The sequence below is a fragment of the Rutilus rutilus genome (genome assembly GCF_951802725.1).
Source record: "Rutilus rutilus genome assembly, chromosome: 13".
Classification (NCBI taxonomy): Eukaryota; Metazoa; Chordata; class Actinopteri; order Cypriniformes; family Leuciscidae; genus Rutilus; species Rutilus rutilus.
In genome coordinates, this window is record NC_140218.1 from 9856969 (window position 1) to 9882247 (window position 25279).

The 25279-nt window shown below is 34.8% G+C and overlaps 1 protein-coding gene across 4 annotated transcripts in view; it reads left to right on the top strand.

Moving 5' to 3' along the window:
* The window catches only part of dlgap4a (discs, large homolog-associated protein 4a), a 196647-nt gene that overhangs the window by 106005 nt on the left and 65363 nt on the right, over positions 1-25279 (top strand). The window contains exon 1 of one of the 4 annotated variants that reach the window (XM_084427410.1): positions 7258-7354. The exons of the other annotated variants lie outside the window; for them this stretch is intronic. The gene's annotated coding sequence lies outside the window, so the exon portion shown is untranslated. Of the gene's footprint in view, positions 1-7257; positions 7355-25279 lie in introns of those variants that run through there. 4 annotated transcript variants of the gene reach the window in all.

A 25279-nucleotide genomic window follows, 5' to 3' on the forward strand; every position in this document is an offset into this window, starting at 1 on the left:
GGGGAAATGCGTACAGACGTGACCTCAGCCACGTCTGCATAATAGCTTCCAGCCCCAGAGGAGCTGGCTGACTGAGTGAGAACCACAGTGACGGAGACGAACCACAGAGACGAACAAGAGTGTGTCGTCTCTTAAGATGCGAACAGGTCTGCTTCTGCTCGACCAAAGTTTTTCATAGGAGCTCCACCATCTCGGGGTGGAGTCTACATTCCCCGGGCCTCAGCCCCTACCTCGACAGGATGTCTGCTCCCGGATTTAAAAACCCTGGGATGTATATTGCCTTTAGAGAGCGCAAATTCCCTTGGGCCCACAGGAGGATCTGGTGACAATTTGTGTAACGACGTGACCTCAGACCACCTCTGATGGTTGATGTAAGAGACCACCGATGTGTTGTCCGTGCAGACAAGCACATGATGGCCCCTCAGGTCAGATCTTATTTTAAACACCGTTCCTAAACATTATAATTCCAATGTTTATCTGTGTGCTGCACATTTTACGGAGAACAGCTTCCAGAACCCGTAGTGCAATGCTGGCTACGCACAAAAGAGCCTCCTGAAATGGAGCAGTTCCTACCTTGTCAGGATAATCTGTGGAATACAACTTGTATGTATGTCTTATTATTTGTAGATGTGTTTTCTATTAACAGTTCCAATTATACGTTTTATGTTGTTGCTACGATGTAAACAAAGGGCAAAGCTTTGCCTCCGCTAGCCTTCTAGCCAACATTAGTGTTAATATAGTGTTTACTGTAGCTTTTGTAAGCTCTCGTTTTTGTAAGACTGTTCACCACCCCTTAGGAAAATGGTAAGGATTGTGACATTTCCCGAACATGCGTTAAGCGGTGCCAATCACAACACACTGGGCCAGCTAACCAATCACAGCACATTTCGTATTTCGGAAGAAGGTGCTTCATCGAAACCAGAACTAAATGGCATGTTCTAACTAGACTGGGGAGAGAGGTGCTGTAATAATGCAAAATATGTGGAAGATTTTTAGTTTTTTTAACAATCGAGCATGAAAGCATATTCTAGTACAGCTCAAAAAACAAAATCAATACATCGTAAAAGGACATAATAGGACCCCTTTAAACAATTTCAAATGTACAAAGGACTACAGTAAGACCCCAAAAATGTCCTAAGATTTGTATACGGCTCATGTTTACTGCCCAATGTTTTAGCTACACAACAGTGTTCAAAATGGGCCAATTTCTAGTTCCTTAAATCTACTACAGCAGATCTCTCAGATACACAGCTACACCAGACAGGCAACAATGACGAGACCAAGTAGACATTTGATTGGATTTAATGTGTATTTTTTATATAAAGAGATTTAAAATAGTCAGAAGCATATTAACCCTAGGTTGTTTTGTTGGATGAGTTTAGATGAAGGAAAGGATAAAAGTATGGTTTTGTCCTCTGCTGGAGTTGCAATACAACGCATTTTTTGTTTTGTTTTTAACAAAAGGGCAGTTTTCCAATTCTTTTGAGATGGAGGACAGGATACATAATCCCTAACATAATCCCAAAAGCCAAGGAAATAGACCAGGATAAGAGAAACTTCTCTAAATCTAAAATATGATAAAGAACAAGAGAAACAAAGATAGGACCATATGTTAGTGATGAAATGACCAGCAGGACCAGAATGTTTTGGAAAGCCTTGATTTTGTCCAGGTTTCCTCCATTCCTCTTTTTGCCGCCATCACCAGGTCCAGGACGCAGCAGAGCCTTCAGGACCATTAAGCAGCTGTACAGTTTTACAAAGAAAAAGAAGAGTAATTGTGGTAGAAGTAAGTTGTAAAGTTTAATCACACCCGTCGTACAGATTACACACGAGGTAATAATAATAATCCATCCGACAGCGGATATGGCGATCCTGTATTTCATGGGTTTGAGCTTCAGGAAGAGCAGAGGATGGAGAACGCCTATGTAACGCTCCACACAGATGAAGCTCAAAAACAAAGGACGACCGACCAACAGCATCATTCCAAAAAAGACCACTGCTAACCTACAATCAATGCAGTTAAAGAAATATTCTGGTATAACAAAAAAAAGAACAAAACAGAAGATGATTTCAGCGAGTGCCTCATTGAAGATGAAGATTTTAGTGGACTGTCCTTGAATCATCTCCTTCACGCTCAGCCACAGGATGTAACAGTTTGTTGGAAAAGAAAGAACCAGGTTGAGGCCAAATGAGGTTGTGATAAAGTAGGAGTGTAAAACATTAAAAATGGTGGAGTTCACAGGCAAAAGCGATGCCCTACATGTTGAGATGTTTGTCATGTCCAACAGATCCATTTTTGTTTAGTTTTTCTTTTATCTGTTAAAAAAAGAAAAATAACTGTTGAAGGACAAAATATGAATTAGTTAAGGAAAAAAAAGTTTCAAAGCAAGTTTAAAAAAGGTTATACAATTTTTGTATAGAAAATGTCTACTCACAACAATCTGATGTTGAATTTATTTCCCAACAAGCACGGTCTCAATAACTGCTAGTATGCCGAACGTGTTGAATGTGAGCTGTAAATATCTCCTTTCGACTAAATGAGGTGTCTTTGACATATTGAGCAGCTTTGCATTGAAGCACCATTCAAATTCTCATTTTCAAGGCCATTTTCAATTCCATATCAGGCATGCAAATGAAATGTATTTTGAAATGTATACTGTGTAAACAACATCAGACTGTTCACATAATGTCCGAATCTACAATATGACCCATACTTCTGTCATGTCTAGTTTTGAGTTTTGTTTCATGTTCATGTTTTATGTCCTTTATTTGTAAGTTTTCCCATTGTCAACTCCTACATATTTTACCTAGATCTTTAGAATTTTTTTAGTTTAGTAGGTTTAGTTTTAGTTTAGAAGATTCTAGTTTGACACCTGCCGTGTATGTTGAAGGTCTACAAAGATTGTAGTTTGTTTCAAATGCTGCCGACAGGTTTGATTTAACAGTTTTGTCTTGTTTAGCAGTTTTGCACTGTTGAAATATTCAAATTCTGTATTTCCAAGAAATGCCTCATCAGACATGCAAATTAAACAACACTTTTTTTTTTTTTTTTACAACAGCACTACAAATTATTTGATGCGTAACATATTTAAGGTGTGATGTGAGGGAATTCTGTGCGATGGAGTGAGGCTAAATTTCAAAAGTTTGATGGTAAATGTTTCATACTGCAAAAGGGATATTTTTTCATGATACAATTGCTGTCCATTTTTAAATATGTTATTGAAACATATTGTTGACCGAGTTTTTGGAGAATTCAGTCTTTGACCATTGAAGTAGAGCTATAGTTGTCTAGAAAGTAACTGCTGGGGGGTGTTAAGTTAAAGCAAGTCAAAAAATTTTTTTTACAATACACATAGTCTCAAAGCAGCTTTACAGAAAATCATAATGTTTATGTTTATAATATTTTAATACTTCCATGCATTTATAGTTGCATTTAGGAGATTAGAACTGCGTATTTAATACAAGTTTTGTGCGAAAACATAATTGTCATTCATTTTGACTATTAAACATTTAATACTGTTTAAAGCAATGTAATCAAAACCAGTGTTGAGGGTAACATTACAAGTTACAACATTACAACAGATTCAGTATTCCTTAAAATGAATACAATTGTGAAATGCAAACTCAGCAACTATTACGTGAACCTGCAATAATTAAATATGTAAAATAACACAAATATACTTTATGTATTTAATCTCACTTTATTAACCAATGTCTTTGCTGCTGAACTTCTATGAACCAATTCATCCATATGAGCAATGAGCAAAAATTACTTTAGATAAACAGCACATTGCTGAAGTAAGAGTGTTGAACTTTCTTCTCATGCATTTTTTTTTACGTGATATTGTAATGCATTACTTCTAACTGAATGTGAAACGTGAATGGTGCACAAACCATTCCAACCAATGGTGCAAAGCTTTCTGTATTTCAGCAGAATTGCAGAAGTTGTGTGCATTGACACCTGTGTGTGTTTGAACAGATCTGAGTGTGTGACATCCATCCATCCATCAATCTGTCATGTGGGTTCATCCTGTTCACATGTTGTTTCTGTCACTTCAAATGTTTTGAGAAATGAGCATCTGACTGCGTGTGAGCAGGTGAGAGAGCAGATGAGATTTTCCTCGATGGAAATAATGTGTGATTGTCCACATGATGTCTGCATAAGACTCATACATTACAAATTATTGACAAAACTGAAAATGGTTTTCTTTATACTGTTAATAACTAAACTCAAGATCATTCTTAAAAAAATAAATCTGAACTTTTATTGATGTTTACAACTATTGAATGCATATTACATATTAAAACATTTTCCTAATTTTATCATTATGATTAACTGTAAGTCTCATGTACTCTTTAAAATCCAGAAAATATTGAATCAGGAATAAAATTTCACAATATATTCATAATGATTTTACTGGCGATATAAAATAAAACATGGTGAATAATGCTTTTTTGGGCATTCATTTTGACGTACAAACACATTGTCAGATGTTTTAATGCCATCTTTGATTTAAACTTGAGGACAAAAAAATGGTGTTCAGAGTTGCTAAATTTGATTTATTCCCATGAATCAGTTCGAACTGTCCATTTCAGTGAATCAAAACACTGAAGATTCATGATTCAGTGATTCATTTGTGTCATTACTCAAATTTGTTCATGTTCAAGTCTTTTACAATTTTAAATACTGCTTTATTGGTGCATATATTGCATTAAACACTATGTATGTACTTGGCCACAAATATTCAATTAATCGGCTTCAAGAACAGAAGCATAAGATAATGGGGTAAGTTTTAATTGAAATGCAAACTAACTTCATTGATTGTAGTTTGAAGTTGTTAGTTCTGCACTAGTGGGTAATCTGAAAAAGTTCCTCTGCAATTCTTTTCTTATCGTCTATTAAGACAGGAAAAGGAAATCACTGTGCCTGGTGTGAAAGATGTCATACTCTCTGCAGGAAATAAAGTCAATCCAGTCGAATGCCGAGTTCTAGTTAATTCAGACCATTGTTGCGTATACCTTGCTTCCAGCATTACATAAGGGGTCAACTATTCTCAATAGAATTGCACAACTCATTGCATTGACTTTGTCTCTGAAAGTAACCTTTAGATGTCTTTCTATTTTTACTATTTTCTCACATTGAGGCCATTTCACACATGGTGCGTAAGCGGTGTGTATTTATTTCGGCACGCTTATTAACAGTTTGTGGCATTCACACTGCACACGTAAGGTGCTACGTATATCAGAAGCTTTATGAGATAAAATACTGTAAAATACTCACACAGCTCACAGTGACACAAAAACTTGGTAACACTTTACAATAAGGTTTGTTAGTTAACATTATTTACCTTAGTTAACATAAACTAAGAATGAACAATACTTCTTCAGCATTTATTAATCTTTTAATTAATATTAATTTCAACATTTATTAAAACGTTAGTTAATGCATTCGTTTATTTATTTTTTGACTAACAAGTCATAGGTTTTGACTAACTAATTAACAAAGATTAATAAATACTGTAACAAATGTTTTGCTCATTGTTAGTTCATGATAATTAATGTTAACTAATGAACCTTATTGTAAAGTGTTACCAAAAACTTGCTGTTATGTAAATTTGATTTGTATTACTTCTCAACAGAACACTATTTTAACCCACAAATCAGTGTGTCTGTTTGTTTTGTTACGCAGCAGAACATAATCTAATTTGGTTTACTGAATCAGTCACATGACATGTATGAACGAAGTACATGAAAGTGTAACCGCATTTTGTCATGATGCACTGCATGCATTTTGTGTCATGTAATTCATCAGACCACAAAATTAATCTTGGCACCCCATAAACATGAGCCTTTTATAGAATGTTGTATCCAAACAATAACAGTCTGATTTACAAATTTAAATGTACTGAATTCCTGTGGATTTGCATGATATTAATACTAATATTGAGCAATTGTCGCACATGGGCAATTTACGACAGTCTCCTGCCATGTTTTGTAGGATAGTCAGGTTTTGTGTGTGTGTGTGTTATAAACTTGCTTATACATAAGGTTATTGCCCTGATGGCTGTATAGTTTAAAGTTCCTTTGGCACTTGAGAAGCCACAGAATGAAATGTGCTCATTTGTTGTGCTTTGTGATGCGTCTCAGAAGAGGCTTTCTGGCTGTAGTCCTGAAACTGAGGAGCAATTTACTCTAGTCAAACAAGATTTGATTTAAAACATGGTTTTACTACAGTAATGTTGTAGTAGTAAAAAAATAAATAATAATTACAGAAGATCACTGTGAAATCTTTATATTTTATCATGCAGAATGTAATTCATGATTTAATTCATTCCAAGGCTTCATTTATTTGATCCAAAATACAGCAAAAACAGTAATATTGTGAAATATTTTTAGTGAATAAGAGGCCTTCAAGAGACCAACATCCCTGGTCCTCCACAATATCATATTTTTGCCAGGTAGGCGGATACATGTTGGATATGCTATAGTAAAGGTATGGCTATAGTTTCTTATAATCTGGAATTGAGTTGGACATAATTACTTTATATTTCAAAATAGTTTGTCAAAAATACTTGACTCATTGCTCTACCTTCCCCTCTTCTCAATGTCATACATAATCATGTTAACCAAATAATACAAATTAGCTTATAAAACCAAACAGAATAGCTAAAAAAGCTTTATCATTTTTTTTCTTTGCAAAGTTCATAAAAAAGTTCATAAAGTTCAATAAAAAAAAGATATTTTTTTAAACTATTCTATTTGGTTTTATAAGCTAATTTGTATTATTTGGTTAACATGTTTTAGTTTGAAGTTTTACTATTACTAGTACTGTTTTACATTTTAAGCCACTCATTGTCTACTGAAAATGACAAAAGCTTGTTATTTTTTAAAATAGAGAAACATTTTAGAATTGTATTGTAATTCTAGTGTGCACTGAAAAAAAGAAGAAAAAAAAAGTCATGTAACACAATGAATTAAACATGAAATTTTTTTGTAGAAAGACTGATTAGTGTTTTCTTGTAAAAAAAAAAAAAAAAAAACTACTCCAAAAGTTTATGTACAACTTAAATATATATATATATTTTTTTTTTTGTGGATCTGTCTTCCTCTCGTGTGCAGATGCGAAGCACGTGCAGAATCAGTGGCAGACAGGGGAGGGGCCATGGGGGCACTGGCCCCTCCTGAAATCTGATTGGCCCCCCGATGTGCCCCACCCTTCTACTTGTCTGTCACTCAAGAATTCAAATGATATCTTTCGGCTTGCATTTGAATAATTAACGGTTCGGCGATACTTCTCAACAACCGGACTATAGCAAGCTTCTGTTTTCCAACAACAACAAAAAAAAAGCACATGGTAAGTTGAGCTTATTTTATTCCTTTTATTAATTAGCGAGTTGTAATTAGCGAGTTGTTGCAGAGTTGTTGGTACCGTCTTTCAGTGTTAGGACAGACCAGGTTCGATGTCATTACAATGCTCTGTGGCTGAATGAATGTAGCTGCTAATAAATAGCCCAACAACACAATCAGGGTTTTCCTGTGTTGTGATTTTCTTTCGGCTGATACGCAAGTGATATTGCAAGCCAGATGCCGAAGCAAATTGTATGATGTTTATCTCACGTTCCACACTTTAAAAGCTGTAAATATCAGAGGTGAGTCTAGATTCTAATAAATGAAGAAAATGACTTGACTTTGACTTGCGAACGAGTACTAAATCAGTGTCGTACCGCGTGACTCGAAAATGACTTTATAAGATTGTAATTAAACTTTAAAAAAATCAATAAAAAAAATGATTGTGAATCTACGAATATTGTTTGTTTGGATTCAAACACTTCGAAATGGACCATATTCATAAAGAGAATTTAGCTGTTTGCACAGTTTGCAACCTGGACATGGTATGCAACTATCTCTTATGGATAATTGATCATAATAACCAGAGATTCTGAAGATATTTGATGTTGAGTTTTCTTGCTGTCTGACACATAAAATAGATGAGGCTTTTCTTCAAATATCTTGTAGTTTTGCAATATTGTTTGGCACAATCTGGCTAATTCTTGAATTTTATAACAAGCAAAGGGAACAAATAAAATTGAATGTGAAGTCCTAATGTATGTATTTTCTATGAAGATAGACTTTACAGAAGTTAGTGACAAAACGTCATGACATCCAGAAACATTCTCAAATAAAACACATAAACATAAATAGCAATGTAAATAAAATATTACTAAAATGTATAATAGCCTATATATAAATAAATAATACTAAAATAATTCTGGACTAATTAAGCTATTCTAAACTGTTTTTATAAGATTCATATAATTTACACACTAGACAATTTACAAAGTAGTTAAACTAAATGTACCCTTTTGAAAAAGTAGCTATCTAACAGAAAGTATGGATATATGATATTATACAGTCATATATGCACAAGGCTAATTAGCCTTGGCATATTTAGATTTAGTCTATTCATCAATGCTAATTTACTGCAACCGCTGCTATGCAGATTTAATAGGATGTGGATACAATTTATGATTATTGTATTTAATTAATAAAGTTATATTAATTAATTGTGTATTTATTATATGAAAGATTAATATACTTCTGCATTTGTATAAATAAGATACAAATGCACAATCTATTTATTTATTTTTGCCCATGTATAAGGTTGTGAGGATTTGTGTATATAACCTAATGTTGAATTTTATTATTTTTGTGAGTTGTACTCTATTCACAGATTGGATTAGTTTATTTATTACAGTTTTTCACTTCTGAAAAGTGAAATTGAATTTGACTGTTCTTATTTACAGCAGTGAATAAATGCCATTAAAAGATAATAATGTATCACCATTTATTGCTGATTTTAAAGCTTACTGAACTTTAAATGATTTGGATATCTACAGTTGTACATATAAACACAATAATAGATTGGCCCCTCTGTATTAACTGTGGCCCCTCTTTTGCCCCCCCAGTTGAAAAAACCCTAGAATCGCCCCATCGTGAAATTGAATGTCTGTGCTCGATCGACTCGAGGGGAACATGAGAAGTGGAGAAAGTGTTTGGGAATTACACTGAGTCACAGATGAACGTGGGCTGTAGTGAGCATGTGTGCTTGAATCGCCCCAGAGAAACGCGCCTCGCTCCCCTGTAATTACACTCGTGATGGTGCAGCGCCACTGAGATGTGTGTGTGTGTGTGTGTGTGGGTCGAACTTTAATAGTGAAGGTGTTGTTGGCAGAACCCAGCTGAGATGTGCAATACACGCTGAATATTTCATAGCATATTTTCCTCCTGGTTTCGGCTCGGAGGATGAAACCTCAGAAACACACGTCAGCAGAAATGCTGTAAATGGTGTTTCATTTTAGAAGGACAACGAATGCAGGGATTGTTTTGTCATTTTCATTTATAGGATAATTTCCCAGGTGTAAACCTATTGAAAAGATAAACTACCAGTGATTTTTCCTCTTTTTTGGGGGAAGGGGGAGAGAACATTCAAAATGGAATGAAACATCCATTATCCGATACAATAGCAATACAATTTATGTGAACATCATTATGAAAGTTCATAAAGCTTGTCTGCATCTTATGATATAAATGCGCATTCCGTATAATTTTTAAAGGTGCATTATGGTATTGCCATCTGTGGTTGAAGCATAAAATTGCAAGAAACTTAAAATGTTGTTTTCTAAATTTATTTAGATTTAAAACTAATATTTTGTATTTTGTTTCTCTCATGTCTAAAGACAAGATGACGTCTCACTTCAAATACAGGGAATTATGGGAAGTGAAAAGAAATCTATCTATTATTTTACCCCAAAATGAATAGTGACAAATAAACAATATTTTGCCTAAAGAAAAAAAAGGTGTATTTTTAGGACCTTCAAGATGTTTTTCACATGAGCCTGTCATAACAATAATGTCATAAAACAAACAAAGAATTAACGTAAACATAATACGGAAGTTGCAATAGTCTTTTCTTCCCGATTGTGACGTATATCCAAGTGAAACAGCTTCTCGAACAAGAACAAATGTAGGGCGGGGCTTGTGGAACTGATTGGATGGTTGTGATTTGCTATTGGTGGATCTCATGTGAGTGACAGGTTGCCCCGCCCTCAAAATCAGAGAAGAGAAGAGATGTCACTGCAAGAGGGCGGTGAAGTTATTCTAATTTGAGATTACGAGGCAAATACATTGAAAATATAATGATGTGCATGGATAAATAATTTAGAATTAATACTGCAATATTCCATAAAAAACAAGAACTGACCATTTTGATTTCATGATCTTGCAAATAGGCTTCATTTTCAAGCAAAATATGGGCAAAATATAACATGCAACTAATCCAAAATAAGATCATTTAAGTTCTTCAACTGTAAATACAATATTTGTGGTGTATTCTTTGTGCTCTGTTGGCTAGCATACATTATGTAAAAGAGGAGGAGAATACAGCAGTTGCTGCCTCATGCCATTCATCCGTCGTCATCATCCTCATGGCTGTTAGAAATGCTAATGAAATGAGAATATTTTCCATCCTTGTTTACTAGTGGAACATTCGAGCAAAGCAGGAGATGTGCGATTGTGGGGAGATGTTGGTAGAAGCTATAAACTTCTGGAAGGAAAATGTATGTCCTCATTTTCACTATCAGATCAAAATGTCCTCGGTGACCAGTCAGCCAAGTGAATGATTTCCATCAAATCCTTGCCTTTTCTTTATCTCCAGCCTCCTAATGTAAGACATTCACTTACGCGCACGGGGGACGCTGGCTTGATTAACGTTTCTTATCATCCCTGTTGAGTTTAGGGAGATAACTTATTCTAAACAGCACCGATTGCTGAGAGATCTGCTGTAAATAATGGATATACTGCGATATTTTCAATTAATTTTAAACGATTTCATGCCTGTTTGAGTTAAAGTGCCCTGCAATGCTCTTTAAACCACTCTCATAATAAACTAACTGTTTGCAAGAAATCTACATTTGGGCAGATGACGTGACGCGTGTTTTTACTGTAACTAAGTGTAAATGTTTACTGAACTGCATTTTTCAACTAAAACAACACATGCCAGTGGGGCATAGAACATAATTTTATTTTAATATTATGATTTTGGGACGTAAAATTTATTTGGTGTTGTTCATATTTCAAGGTGAATAGCAAAATGTCCTGCGGTGTGACTGTAACATTGATGACTCGTCAAATGTAAATATCAGTAAAATAAAGCAGATATGTTTGGAGCAGCTAATAAATGCCTTGGCATTATTTTGTATGTATTTACTTAATTAACTTAAGTTTTCAAAATGCTAAAAGTACTAAAATAATATTTACAGTACATTTAGTTTTGTAACACAAATGCTGTCCTGCAGTGTGACATAGGATATTAGATTTTTGTACTGGCAGTTACATGGACAGCCATAGGGGTCCTTTAGTCAAGACCCCTACCAGGAAGTCCCCCAGATGTTTGGATGTGCTAAGGAGGTTAAAAGATGAGTGTTAATCTCTTATTAATTTGATATATTTCATCATTTCTGTCAGACCATGAACGTGTCCATTTTTGATAGTCCTGTGGTGTGACTGATCTAGACTGATCTAGTTCGAGAAAAAATAAAATTATCTTTAAAAAAGAATCATATTCAGGTTTAAAACAATGGACTTATTCAGTTCCTGTAATGCCCAAGGTCAATCTTGTATAGCAATTACTCAAAATGGCTGCAAAAGTGAAAAAGTCCTGTGGTGTGACAGCCTGTCCTGTAGTGTGACATAATTAAGTCAGATGTCTAGCTAGATTCTAGACTGTTATCTTTGCAATATTAAACATAAATATAAATATATCTCTGTCTCTCTATATATATAGTAAACAAATATTGCAAATATATGTATAATATAGGTATATTATATATAATATTAAACATAAATATATATCTGTCTTCATTATACATAATATACCTATATTATACATATATTAAACTTAAATATATATCTGTCTTTATTGGTTTGTTGTATGTGTATGTTAACAGTCACTGATCATTGTTTTTAAAGTCAGTTTTAGGCATGAGCAAAGAAAGGACAAGGAGGTACAGGGAAGGGTTAGCACAGGATGAAGTCAAATTTCTCTTGTTCACTGGAATCTTTGTTCAAAGAGCTGAATTGATGATTTTAACACGCTTTTAATTATTTTAGCATGATTTTAATGACTTTCTCCTGAAAAACAAGATATTTGTTTAGTCTTTTAAGTTAAAAATAGGAATGAATGGTCTTTATGACTGGGTCTGATTTGACGCCTCCAAAATGTTAATTATTCAGTATGTCTTGTTCACTATGTTTTTAGTTCAAATTCATACACTAAGTAATAAGATTGTACTGATATGTTGCATTTTCATTAATGTTCAAATAGAGATGCAAATTAATTTGTTTGTTACAAAAATATTCAATACATTTCACCATAAATGTTCATACAGTTTTTCATTTCGTCCTTTGGTGTGACGGGATGTCCTGTGGTGTGACATCACTTCAAACACAATTAAACGACTTTTACTATGTTAACTAGCTTAAATGCTTATGCATTTGAAAACATTTCATAATATAACTATATAAAAAAATAATAAACATTTTCAAATATTTTTTCTCATTTTACACAATATTTCCACTGGAGAGAGTGGTAAAAGATGGCACAAGCAAAGAATATAATCAAAAAACAGCTGTGAAAAAAAATCTATGCAGAATTTTAATGATCATGCTTTAAGAATGCTTGTTAAACTTGAAACATACCTGATTTGTATTTGAAATTAATAATATTTCAATATTTGAATTTTATAGTAATGTCATGTCACACCGCAGGACATATTTTGCCTGGAGCTGTGAGAAAAGCTTAATAAATTACATAATGAAAAAAAAAATCTGCTAACCTCTAACAATTTCAAAAACAACAGTATTTGAACTTTACAAATTCATACAATTCTCAAGCAATTTAGAACTTTGTTTTCAAAAATGCTGTTTCACCCTTATTTGTCATCTGCCCATTTACACTCTTTACTTTAAAACTCAGTCCTGGTCGTATTGTGAATAATTAATCAGTGCATGTCAACAAAGAATGAGAAAGAACATTTCTTTTTTCTCAATTGGTATCCTTTTACATTGGAAACGTGACATTATGGAAGCAAAATGTGAATGCTGTTTTTCCCAAATCGTATTTTATTTTCTACTCCCCAACAAAATCATTCAACAATTATTCAGTCATCATTAAGTCATCATCATTAAGTCATCTAGTTTAAATTCCTGTATTTTATCATGTTGCAAAATGTTGCAGAACAACTAAATATTGCAATTCCAATATTCATTCAGCCATATCATAGACTCTTTATCACATACAGACATCTATAATAATCAAAAGCATAACAAAAGTCGGTAACACTTTATTTTACATTGTCCTTGTTACATAATGTTACATGTACTTACCATAGTAATAACAGTAAATCATGCATAATTACATGCAATTAACCCTCAACCCAACCCTAATCCTACCCTAACCCTATAGTACTAAGTACAACCCTAAGTACATGTAGTTGCTTAATATTACTCAGTACTTAAATATATAATTACACTGCAACAACAATGCCTTAAAATAAAGTGTAACCCAAAAGTCTCCAGTGTTTTCGTCAAATATGTTGTTAAGCAACAGGAAATGTTAAAGTTTCAAATTTTCATCTCAGCTACATAATCTAAAACCAAGGCCCACTTTTCTAATTCTTTTGAGATAGAGGAGAGGCTGCAAAAACCCTAAGATGACCGCTGAACACAAGCAAAAAGACCATGATATGAAAACTGTGTTATTATCACAAGTAAAATAGAGCACCAGACAGATAACCATAGGAGCGTATGTCACCACCGAAGAAACCAGCACGATCTGAATGATCCGGAAAGCCTTGACTTTATCCCGGTTCACTCCATCTTTTTTCTTGACGTCTTCACCCGGACCAGGACGCTTCAGAGCCTTCAGGACCATCAAGCAAGTGAACACTTTCGTGATGAGAAAAGTTAAGTATTCTAGCAAAAGTAAGATGTTGGAGTGAATGACTCCCACTCCAGTCAAAAGGCATGAACAGAAGATCAGAATCCATCCGATGGCGGAAATGGTGATCCTGTATTTTATGGGTTTGAGCTTCAGGAAGGTCACAGGATGGAGAACGCCTATGTAACGCTCCACACAGGTGAAGGTTTGAAACAGAGGACGACCGACCAACAGCACCAGTCCAAGAGTGTTTGTTACATACTCACATTTAGAGCAATTGAAGAAGAACTGTTTGATTACAAAGGCATAGCTGAAGTTGAAGATGACCTCGATGAGTGATGTGTTGAAAACAAAGACTTCGAGAGACTGTCCTCGGATCATTTCTTTCATGCTCAGCCACAGGATGTAACAGTGAGCCGGCAAACCAAGAACCAGGTTTGTGCCAAAAGAGAAGGCGAGTGAATAATAATATAACTTGTAGAATTCGCTGGAGTTGTTTGCAAAAATGGACGTCTGCCATGTTGAATTGTTTGTCGCCATTGACATGATTACACCTGGATGTTGAAATAAAGTTAACAAGAAGGTGGAAGAAAAGGTTAGGACAATGTGAACGTTAAAGACGCATTAAAACATCTTTATATTTGATACGTTACCTCACAAGGACAACCGTGCAAGTTAAATGTGGGACTGAATCGAGTTTGTTTCAAAAACTGCAAGATCTGCTTTATAATTTTGAGTTGATTAATTATTGGAATATCTTTGAATTAGTTTTGCATTCATGCCTGTGAAATATCATACCAGCCTGTGAAATGCTATACTAGACATGCAAATGAAATATATTACTGTGGTACATGGCACGCTGAAGCACGCTGGTGAACCTGGAGAAGCAAACTGATCTAAAATTGTCATTTATTGATGTTCAACTGGATCAAACATGCCGCCCAAGAGAATAGATCCACAAGTGGAAGTAAACCATGAGTTGGAAGAAATCAAGAGATCGCTAAACTCTATGTCTAAAGATATCTTCACCCTGACGCAGCAGCAAGCTAAGATAGTGACGCTGTTGGATGAAGTGAAGAATCTAAAAGTACTTCTTTCGGAGAAGGACGAGGTCATAAATGGGTTAGAGAGAAGAATTGATGACCTAGAACAGTATACGCGAGTAGACGAAGTAATCATTAATGGATTGGAAACAAAGCACCGAAGTTACGCTCGAGTAGCTGCAGCTGGTACCGGGCGCGCTATGGAGGGGGAAAACGCACCGGCAGAGGAGCTACAAACACTGGAGCAACAAGTGGAAACTTTTCTTGCAACCAAGGACATTATCATTGACACGAAGGATATATCGGCTTGTCACCTGCTTCCCAGTAAGCAAAAGCCTGCCAACCCGGCGATAGTAGTTCGCTTTGCGAACAGAAAGCGCAAGCTAAGGGGAAGCGGCGTGTACATTAACGAATACCTTACCAGAAAGAACGCAGATATTGCGAGGCAAGCGAGGAGTTTGTGGAAACAAAAGAAGATACAGGCGACATGGACCAGAAATGGTCGTGTTCTTGTCCGTACAAATGGGATGCCAGAAGAATCAAAGGTGATCATGGTAAGGGAAATAAAAGATTTGGAACAGTTCAAGTAACTCTAATTGCAAACTGCATGAGATACCTATTCAATACCGTCGATCAGACCACTTTTCAGGATAAGAAGATTATCATTTTTTTTTGCAAAAATGGATGATGAACTTTATGAAGATTTATTTCTTTTGTTGTTAATGGACATGAGGACTATTGTACGGACTTGTAGAGTATTTAGTTTACGTTTGTTTTTGTTACATTAGTCTATTTTTTAAAAATGGCAGTATGTAATATTGATGATGATAATATATTACATCTAGGTGTCGAGATAGATGATACAAATTATAGCAAGTATGACATTGAAAGAGATATCGATCCGGACAAATATTTGTGTAGTCAGCCAAATTGTTACTATTATACGGAAGAACAGTTTAAGAGAGGAGTGAATATGAAACATGCCTTTTCTGTAATACATTTAAATAGTAGAAGTTTGTGGACTTTTTGAAGACTTTTTGAACCTGCTTCCAAAATTTAGTGTTGTAGCTGTCTCTGAAACATGGTTGGACGAAGACAAATTAGCAGATGTAGAATTAGAGGGATATCAAATGTTTGTAATGAATAGAAAAGATAGGAGAGGAGGTGGAGTCGCTCTTTATGTGGACTCAAGTCTGCAATGTAATATAATGGCTAGTTTGTCAACCACTATTGAAAATTTATTGGAATGTGTTACTGTTGAGATTCATATGGAAAAACAAAAGAATATAATTGTTTGTTGTATATATAGAACACCTGGTTCATCATTGGATACATTTAATGAGTTTGTAGGAAACAAAGTCAAAGTAAACAATAAAACAAATATTGTCTGTGGTGACTTTAATGTTGACCTGCTTAATCCAGGTGGACATAAGAAGACCACAGAATTTATTAATGCCTTTTATAATAGTACATTATTTCCAGTGATAGCAAAGCCAACAAGAATAACAACAGTATCAGCAACATTAATTGATAATATATTTACAAATGACATTGGTAAAATTGATGGAGGTATTTTAATGACCGATATTAGTGACCACCTGCCTGTTTTTGCATGTTTTCAAAATGTGTTTAAACCACCATCAGGTCCAACTATATATTCAAGAACAGTGAGACATAGAACACCTGAAGCAATTGAAACATTGCAAATGGAGTTAAATAAGTGTAATTGGGATGAGATTTATAGCTATAAAAATCCAAATGAAGCCTATGGTATTTTTTTAGAGAGATTACTAGAAATCTATAACAAATGCTGCCCATTCAAAACGATAGTATATAAGTGTAATATGCAGAAACCGTGGTTTACTAAAGGAATTATAAAGTCCTGCAAGAAGAAAAATGTACTATACAGGAAATTTATACATTCCAGAACACAAGATGCTGAAAGCAAATATAAAACATATAAGAATAAACTAGTTAATATAATTAGAAATAGTAAGAAAGATTACTACACAAAATTGTTGACACAACATAGACAAAACATTCAGGGAACATGGAAGGTACTTAATGATTTAATACATAAAAAACACAGCAATACGGATAGTGTTAATTACTTTAATAAAGACAACTACACAATACGTAGTACGGAGGAAATACTTAAAGAGTTTAATGATTATTTCGTAAATATAGGCTATAATTTAGCAAAGAAAATTGTACCCATTCCAAACAATGGAATGGAAATTGGGGTTACATATGAAAGTCCAAATTCATTCTTTTTAAACCCAACCAATAAAGATGAAATATTGAAAATAGTGAAAGACTGCAAGAATAAAAAGTCAATTGATAATGATGGGTTTGATATGTTTATGGTTACAAATATTATCGAAAATATTATTTATCCATTTACATATATTTGTAATCAATCCTTTAAAACTGGTATATTCCCAAATCAAATGAAAGTATCAAAAGTTCTCCCATTGTACAAAGGTGGTGACAAACATTTGTTTTGTAACTATCGACCTATTTCTCTGTTGTCACAATTTTCAAAAATATTAGAGAAATTATTTGTTAAAAGATTAGATAGCTATGTTGAAGTGAACAATATAATGAATGAATATCAGTTTGGTTTCAGAGCTCATAGGTCAACAACAATGGCAGTTGTTAAAATGGTAGAAAATATATCACAATCAGTAGATAAAAAATTACATACAATCGGAGTTTTTTTAGATTTACAGAAAGCTTTTGATACTATCGATCACAGAATATTATTACATAAACTGGAAAAATATGGATTTAGGGGAAATGTACATTCTTGGTTAGAAAATTATTTAACAGATCGTTTTCAATATGTTAATTTAAATGGAGTTGCATCCTGTTTACAGAGAATTAATTGTGGGGTTCCGCAAGGATCTGTTTTGGGCCCCAAGTTATTTTTGTTATATATAAACGATATTTGTAAAGTATCGGATGTTTTTAATTTCATTCTCTTCGCGGATGATACAACAATTTATTGTTCTGGCCCAAATCTTATAGAGCTTGTGTTGGTGGTAGAGAGAGAACTATATAAATTAAAGAATTGGTTTGATTTGAATAAATTGTCACTACATTTAAATAAAACGAAATTTATGGTATTTAGTAATAAAGAGAAAAATAATGAGATCAGGATCACTATTAACGAAAATGAAATAGAAAGAGTAAATCATATAAAATTTCTGGGAGTTATTATTGATTGTAAAATGACATGGAAACCGCATATTTTAAACGTTCAAAAGAAAGTATCAAAAATGATTGCAATTTTGTATAAGTTGCAATATATTTTGAACAAAAATGCATTATATTTACTTTATAGTTCACTTGTCACACCATACCTAACGTATGGTATCGAAATATGGGGAAATACATATAAAACTAGAACCAATCCAATTTTCCTATTACAAAAGAAGGTTATCAGATTAATTAATTATGCACCTTACAATTCACCAAGTAATTCACTGTTTATTCAATCAAAAATTTTGAAGTTTTATGACTTAGTCGATTTGTACACGGCAAAGTTTATTTACCAAGTTAAACATAATAAAATTCCTAAAAGCTTGCAAATATTGTTTACCCAGCGAGAAAGTAATTATAATCTCAGAGGACTATGTATATTTAATCAACCATAAGTACATTCTACATTAAGAGAACACTGTTTATCAAATAAAGGAGTTAAATTATGGAATAGTTGCTGTAATGAGTTAAAACAAGCCACGTCTCTTTTTCAGTTTAAAAATATTTATAAGAGAATAACAATGGAAAAATATTCAATAGAATGAAAATTAATTAAATAGGCTTGCTTCTGGTGTGGACAATGGTTCATTAACGTGTTAATTTTATGAACAAGATGTTGTCATTAATGTGCTGCATTTATGATTCTAAAGTTAAGGGCAGGCACAATAAGCTTTAGCTTCTGCCTGCACCTGGTCATTTATTGTGTTTTATGTTTCGAATGATTTGTTTGAATAATCTGTAAATGACCAAACCGAAATAAATGAAAAAATGAATGAATGAAAATGATAAATTAGACACTATTTTCTACATTTCTCATTTAGCAAGTTGTGATGAAAATGTTAATAGTGCTTTCATGCAAAACTTGCTGCCACGTTGGTTGGGTGGTTTCCATCTTACAGTGTGTTGAATTTGACATATCATACTGATCTTACTATCTTTATATGGTAAAAATAGTAGTGGTGTGCTAGCATGCTATTCTGAAATCAGCCATAGCATCAGTATTCGGCAGAGGTGGAAACTAACGAATTTTTTAACTTATTTTGTTGCAGAACTTGAGTGCATTATCATTAAATTGTGATACTTTTATTTGAGTTGAGAAAAAAAGTATTCAACCATTGTACTTTTGGTAAAAAACAAAACAAAAACAACAAAGGTTGTGCGATTGTGGGGAGATGTTGGTAGAAGCTATAAACTTCTGGAAGGAAAATGTATGTCCTCATTTTCACTATCAGATCAAAATGTCCTCGGTGAACAGTCAGCCAAGTGAATGATTTCCATCAAATACTTGCCTTTTCTTTATCTCCAGCCTCCTAATGTAAGACATTCACTTGCGCGCACGGGGGACGCTGGCTTGATTAACGTTTCTTATCATCCTTGCTGAGTTTAGGGAGATAACTTGTTCTAAACAGCACCGATTGCTGAGAGATCTGCTGTAAATAATGGATATACTGCGATATTTTCAATTAATTTTAAACGATATCATGCCTGTTTGAGTTAAATTGCTCTGCAATGCTCTTTAAACCACTCTAGGTATCTCATAATAAACTGTTTGGTTTGAAAAAAGGTTTGAAAAAGAGGTTTTGAGCTGCTTCTTGTAATGAGTAGTTTTTCCAAAATGGTTCAGTCCTAAAAGGCTGGTTTGCCAAAGTCTTTAGAGTTAAGAAGTCATTTTTCATCATTTTAAAAATTTATTTTATTTTGTACTCCCCAACAAAATCATTCTACAATTATTCAGTCATCATTAAGTCATCATCATTAAGTCATCTAGTTTAAATTCCTGTATTTTATCATGTTGCAAAATGATGCAGAACAACTAAATATTGCAATTCCAATATCATTCAGCCATATCATAGACTCTTTAGCGCATACAGACATCTATAATAATCACAAGCACAACAAAAGTCTCCAGTGTTTTTGTCAAATATGTTGTTAAGCAACAGGAAATGTTAAAGTTTCACATTTTCATCTCAGCTACATAATCTAAAACCAAGGCCCACTTTTCTCATTCTTTTGAGATAGAGGAGAGGCTGCAAAAACCCTAAGATGACCGCTGAACACAAGCAAAAAGACCATGAGATGAAAAATGTGTTATTATCACAAGTAAAATAGAGCACCAGACAGATAACCATAGGAGCGTACGTCACCACCGAAGACACCAGCACGATCTGAATGATCCGGAAAGCCTTGACTTTATCCCGGTTCACTCCATCTTTCTTCTTGACGTCTTCACCCGGACCAGGACGCTTCAGAGCCTTCAGGACCATCAAGCAAGTGAACACTTTCGTGATGAGAAAAGTTAAGTATCCTAGCAAAAGTAAGATGTTGGAGTGAATGACTCCCACTCCAGTCAAAAGGCATGAACAGAAGATCAGAATCCATCCGATGGCGGAAATGGTGATCCTGTATTTTATGGGTTTGAGCTTCAGGAAGGTCACAGGATGGAGAACGCCTATGTAACACTCCACACAGGTGAAGGTTTGAAACAGAGGACGACCGACCAACAGCACCAGTCCAAGAGTGTTTGTTACATACTTACAGTTAGAGCAATTGAAGAAGAACTGTTTGATTATAAAGGCATAGTTGAAGTTGAAGATGACCTCGATGAGTGATGTGTTGAAAACAAAGACTTCGAGAGACTGTCCTCGGATCATTTCTTTCATGCTCAGCCACAGGATGTAACAGTGAGCCGGCAAACCAAGAACCAGGTTTGTGCCGACAGAGAAGGCGGTTAAATAATGATGTAAATTGTAGAATTCGCTGGAGTTGTTTGCAAAAATGGACGTCTGCCATGTTGAATTGTTTGTCGCCATTGACATGATTACACCTGGATGTTGAAATAAAGTTAACAAGAAGGTGGAAGAAAAGGTTAGGACAATGTGAACGTTAAAGACGCATTAAAACATCTTTATATTTGATACGTTACCTCACAAGGACAACCGTGCCGGTTAAATGTGGGACTGAATCGAGTTTGTTTCAAAAACTGCAAGATCTGCTTTATAATTTTGAGTTGATTAATTATTGGAATATCTTTGAATTAGTTTTGCATTCATGCCTGTGAAATGTTATACTAGACATGCAAATGAAATATATTACTGTGATAAATTAATTAGACACTATTTTCTAAATTTCTCATTTAGCAAGTTGTGATGAAAATGTTAATAGTGCTTTCATGCAAAACTTGCTGCCACGTTGGTTGGGTGGTTTCCATCTTACAGTGTGTTGAATTTGACATAGCATACTGCTCTTACTATCTTTATATGGTAAAAATAGTAGTGGTGTGCTAGCATGCTATTCTGAAATCAGCCATAGCATCAGTATTCGGCAGAGGTGGAAACTAATAATTTTTTAACTTGTTTTGTTGCAGAACTTGAGTGCATTATCATTAAATTGTGATACTTTTATTTGAGTTGAGAAAAAAAGTATTCAACTTCCCACCATTGTACTTTTGGTAAAAAACAAAACAAAAACAACAAAGGTTGTGCGATTGTGGGGAGATGTTGGTAGAAGCTATACACTTCTGGAAGGAAAATGTATGTCCTCATTTTCACTATCAGATCAAAATGTCCTCGGTGAACAGTCAGCCAAGTGAATGATTTCCATCAAATACTTGCCTTTTCTTTATCTCCAGCCTCTTAATGTAAGACATTCACTTGCGCGCACGGGGGACGCTGGCTTGATTAACGTTTATTATCATCCTTGCTGAGTTTAGGGAGATAACTTATTCTAAACAGCACCGATTGCTGAGAGACCTGCTGTAAATAATGGATATACTGCGATATTTTCAATTAATTTGAAACGATATCATGCCTGTTTGAGTTAAATTGCTCTGCAATGCTCTTTAAACCACTCTAGGTATCTCATAATAAACTGTTTGGTTTGAAAAAAGGTTTGAAAAAGAGGTTTTGAGCTGCTTCTTGTAAAGAGTAGTTTTTCCAAAATGGTTCAGTCCTAAAAGGCTGGTTTGCCAAAGTCTTTAGAGTTAAGAAGTCATTTTTCATCATTTTAAAAATTTATTTTATTTTGTATTCCCCAACAAAATCATTCTACAATTATTCAGTCATCATTAAGTCATCATCATTAAGTCATCTAGTTTAAATTCCTGTATTTTATCATGTTGCAAAATGATGCAGAACAACTAAATATTGCAATTCCAATATCATTCAGCCATATCATAGACTCTTTATCACATACAGACATCTATAATAATCACAAGCACAGCAAAAGTCTCCAGTGTTTTCGTCAAATATGTTGTTAAGCAACAGGAAATGTTAAAGTTTCACATTTTCATCTCAGCTACATAATCTAAAACCAAGGCCCACTTTTCTAATTCTTTTGAGATAGAGGAGAGGCTGCAAAAACCCTAAGATGACCGCTGAACACGAGCAAAAAGACCATGATATGGAAAATGTGTAATTATCACAAATATAATACAGCACCAGACAGATAACCATAGGAGCGTACGTCACCACCGAAGACACCAGCACGATCTGAATGATCCGGAAAGCCTTGACTTTATCCCGGTTCACTCTATCTTTCTTCTTGACGTCTTCACCCGGACCAGGACGCTTCAGAGCCTTCAGGACCGTCAAGCAAGTGAACACTTTCGTGATGAGAAAAGTTAAGTATCCTAGCAAAAGTAAACTGCAGATGTCAATGACTCCCATTCCAGTCAAAAGGCATGAACAGAAGATCAGAATCCATCCGATGGCAGAAATGGTGATCCTGTATTTTATGGGTTTGAGCTTCAGGAAGGTCACAGGATGGAGAACGCCTATGTAACGCTCCACACAGGTGAAGGTTTGAAACAGAGGACGACCGACCAACAGCACCAGTCCAAGAGTGTTTGTTACATACTTACAGTTAGAGCAATTGAAGAAGAACTGTTTGATTATAAAGGCATAGTTGAAGTTGAAGATGACCTCGATGAGTGATGTGTTGAAAACAAAGACTTCGAGAGACTGTCCTCGGATCATTTCTTTCATGCTCAGCCACAGGATGTAACAGTGAGCCGGCAAACCAAGAACCAGGTTTGTGCCATAAGAGAAGGCAAATAAATAATGATGTAAATTGTGGAATTCACTGGAGTTGTTTGTGAAAATGGACGTCTGCCATGTTGAATTGTTTGTCGCCATTGACATGATTACACCTGGATGTTGAAATAAAGTTAACAAGAAGGTGGAAGAAAAGGTTAGGACAATGTGAACGTTAAAGACACATTAAAACATCTTTATATTTGATACGTTACCTCACAAGGACAACCGTGCCGGTTAAATGTGGGACTGAATCGAGTTTGTTTCAAAAACTGCAAGATCTGCTTTATAATTTTGAGTTGATTAATTATTGGAATATCTTTGAATTTGTTTTGCATTCATGTCTGTGAAATATCATACCAGCCTGTGAAATGCTATACTAGACATGCAAATGAAATATATTACTGTGATAAATTAGATACTATTTTCTACATTTCTCATTTAGCAAGTTGTGATGAAAATGTTAATAGTGCTTTCATGCAAAACTTGCTGCCACGTTGGTTGGGTGGTTTCCATCTTACAGTGTGTTGAATTTGACATAGCATACTGCTCTTACTATCTTTATATGGTAAAAATAGTAGTGGTGTGCTAGCATGCTATTCAGAAATCAGCCATAGCATCAACTTCCCTACATTGTACTTTTGGTTAAAAACAACAACAACAACAACAAAAAACAATAAAGGGCAGACGAAACTCAAATTATTATTTTTTATTTTTTACTGATGTGCTTCTATCCACACGTATTCTATCCGATTTAACATTGATCATACGTGAACTTCCTTTCAGATAGCTTATTAGCTTAACATGGCGCCAAAACACAATTTACAAGATGAATACCACTACATAACTTCAGTCGAGTGTTTGAAATAACTTCCTTCTTGTGAAATGACATGGCTTCGTATCAGAATGAGGCAGATAGTATTTCATAGTAGGCTATTCTAAGCTATGACAAAGGCTATGTCGATTAGCATGCATCATAATATACCTTATTCTTATGAAAATTCCCAATAAGGCTTGAAGAACACAGATGAACCATATATTGTTGCAATCGAGTGTTTATTATCTTCATGTTTCATCAGTCCAAACATCGCAATCTCAATTGTCTTGGTCTATGCTTTTGTCCATATTAGGGTTTCCTGAAACATTTGTTTTTTTTACTTTATGAGTCTTAGGGCCCTATCTTGCACCCAGCGCAATTGACTTTGTACACCGACGCATGTATCATTCCTATTTTGCACCTGCGCACAGCGGACTTTTCCCTCCACAGACGCACGTCGGTAAATTAGGAAATGAACTTGCGCTCCCGGGGGCGGTTCAGCGAAAAGAGGAGGCACAAACGATCCCTGGTGCTATTTTGCAGGTTTAGAAAACAATTCTGCCACTGACCAGGAAAAACCTAGTCTAAAGTCAGTGTTGCACATGTTATTCATATGCTATTTTAAGGGCACATGCTTGGCCATAATCAATGTAGCATGTGCACAACGCGCATGCACTTTGCTTATCTCATCTACACACAGATGCAGCAGTTCTCATTTTTAGAAAACCATACATTATTACAAGGAAAAATATTAACACACGAGGGAAATCATTGTTGTGTCCATGAAAAAATAGGCATAAATCTAGCTTACACGTTTACCCAAATTATTATACGCCTGTTTAACCGAAGCTAATTTGGGTGGGTTACTCCCATCCCCATACAATGTCACTTCTCTGTGTTTTACGGCCCTGACGAGAACGTCGGTCTCCTCGGCTGTGAACCGCTCCTGGCTTGCGCCTGGCAAATCCGCCGTTATAATAGCAATCCGCCATGGAACAAGCGCGCCTGCTCTTAAAGGGAATGTGAGATGTCGCTCTGATTGGTTTATTTCACGTTACGCCCAAACCACACCTATGAATAATGAAGCTACTTCAGACCAACCCATTTTAGATTTGCGTCGGTCGCAAGA